General features: G+C 33.4%; 1 long non-coding RNA gene across 1 annotated transcript; it reads right to left on the minus strand.

The window, feature by feature from the left end:
- Window positions 1-239: 239 nt before the first annotated feature.
- Window positions 240-2,232, minus strand: LOC122192359. The gene is made up of 2 exons (XR_006182591.1): window positions 1,950-2,232; window positions 240-1,289 (listed from the first exon to the last, which is right to left on the minus strand). It is a non-coding gene; the product is annotated as an uncharacterized LOC122192359 (long non-coding RNA).
- Between the last annotated feature and the right edge of the window lie 296 nt (window positions 2,233-2,528).

Here is a 2,528-nt window from a genome sequence, read left to right on the forward strand (position 1 = left end):
AATGCAAACTACCTTGCTGTGAGAGTAAGCAATATGAAAAATACTTCTGTATATAAACAGAAATAGGACATTGATCATCTACTTAACAGCACACTGAACAAAACAGTAATTGTTAACTAGGTTAAGCCACCACAATAACGTAAATTAATTATGAAATCATCTGAAGTATTCATCTAAGGGCTTGTCTATGTGCACAGCTATTAAAAGTTTAAGAAACAGTTTAAGAAAAAGAAGAAAAATAGCATTCATCCTTTATTTTCATGTTTGCAACACATAGAAGAATGATTTTATATAGTAGAAAGAGAAAAAAATGTGTGTAATATTCCCATGTAACACACCACATCAATTAACAAAAAAATGCCAGCTTCTTAAAAACATTAGCTCTTGTGTCCACAATGACTATGAATTCACTGATCAAATCAACCATCACAGAATTGCAGGGGTTGGAAGAGACCTCAAAAGATTGAGTCCAATTCCCCTGCTAACGCAGGTGCCCTACAATAGATTGCATAGGTAGGCATCCAGACAGGTCTTGAATATCTCCGTATCTCAGTAGCCTCTCTGGGCAACCTTTTCATGTATATTCTATTTAACTCCATTACACTAAACTTGATCAGGCTCAAGACAACACAACGTTAGAAGTAAATGAGGCATATGATATGAAATCATGAAAACTCACTGTGTCACATTCAGCTATTTTTCTTATTAGAATTGCAGATGAAGATCTGAATCACTTGCTACAATCATTTTACAGCAAATTTACAGTGTGTTTTAGTTCCATAGATACTCCTAACTAAAGTTATAAGAGAAGCAGTTACAAAACATATTCACGATAGAATTCATTTAAATTTTTTCCTCCTCTAAAGCAGTTGCTATATTACCTACCCTTCAAAACTGGTCTTGCACTTTGATACATTATTTTAGAAAAAAGAAAAAGAAAACATACCTGAGTATGATAAAAAGCTTTTTTTTTTTTTTAACTATACAAGACACAGTAATACTAGCTAACTTGATTCCAATATGACAAAAATAATAAGCCATCCCATAGAAGATTTCAAATGCATTTTTAAAATCTGTAGTTTAAAGGAAAAAGTTTCAATTAAAATTGATGCTGTGAAAATAACCTAAGAACCTGGTGATATTTTAAAGGACTCACATATTTTCTTCATTGTGGAAACATACTGAATAGTCACAGTGTTCAATTAGGAGAAAAGGCAATGATGCTTCCACTGACCCCTCTGGTTTCATGCTGTTTGTTTTGCAAAGCTCAGAAGCATTTTGCCTTTCACCTAAAAAAAAACAATCAACAATATCATCAGTCAACAAAACAATGAAATAAGGCAAACAGAAGGGATTTAAGAGAGAATTAAAAGTAATGCAGTAAAATAGCATGAAATAAGACCACACAATCTTTCCATTTCAAAAGATGGAGATGTCTTGAGCCAGAGAATCACCTTGCTGAGGTGCAATCGTTATTCATTTGTAAGTACTCAGTGTTATAAAAATACCGCTGTCAGTTAAATAATATATCATGGGGGCTCTGGTATAAACGTAAAACAACGTAGCATAGCAAAACATATAGCATAAAATAACATAACGCAGCGTAAAATAGAAGATTCTTAGAAGCTCCAAAGGTAACTGAGAAATGGTACTCCACTTTGACAATGGATTATCTTTTTTAGGAATTGATTTTATTCTCACATGTATCATGCAATGATTTACAAGCAGATACATTATCCAAGATGTTATTAGAGACATATATGCGTAATTCCTCCCTGTATGCCAACCCCCACCTTCATATCAACTTCAGTCAAACAAACATTCCACGTGACTGAGATTCAAAACTCCATCACTTACACTAACCTTTCATGGCATAAAAGGCACACACACTCAGTAGTCAATAACAATTGAAATACAGCAAAACCAGCATACTAGAAGCACTATGCTACCTAATTCTTCTTCAGATTTCCAGATTTTATTATAGAATTTCTCTTGCTCTTTCTTTAAGTCCGTATGTGCCACACAACGGTAACTATGATCACTGCTTAAACTGAAGATCCAAAGCTGAAAGAAAACAAAAGAAAAGCAACTGCAATGAAATTATACAAATATGAGCTAGAGGTTCAGTACTGAACTCTGCTTATGTAAGTAATGAATTTTTACTCATCTTACCTGGGACCAGAAATTAAATTACATCTATCTACATCCCAAACTTTTCAAAGGTAATTTCATTATTAGCAGAAGAAGCCATTATCAATTTGAACAGCATGTCTAATTCCCGTATGTTTATGTCTTTTAAAAACAACTCCTCACAGACTATTACCTACAGTTAAAAATCCTAGGCTACCTGCGTGCAATTGCTTAATGGGCCACAGAAGTTAATCTCATTGATACCTTTGTCTTTTTAGGCATCACTATATTTACATATTTAACTTTCTTCATGACCCATTGAACACTTACACTGAAGGAAGAGAGCTTCAATATGCCACAGAAAAAAAATCAGATTAATTTATTCCTAGCATTAAATT

Source organism: Lagopus leucura, unplaced genomic scaffold (assembly GCF_019238085.1).
Source record: "Lagopus leucura isolate 7727_CA_CO unplaced genomic scaffold, USGS_WTPT01 34708-0_obj-0_obj, whole genome shotgun sequence".
Taxonomy (NCBI): domain Eukaryota; kingdom Metazoa; phylum Chordata; class Aves; order Galliformes; family Phasianidae; genus Lagopus; species Lagopus leucura.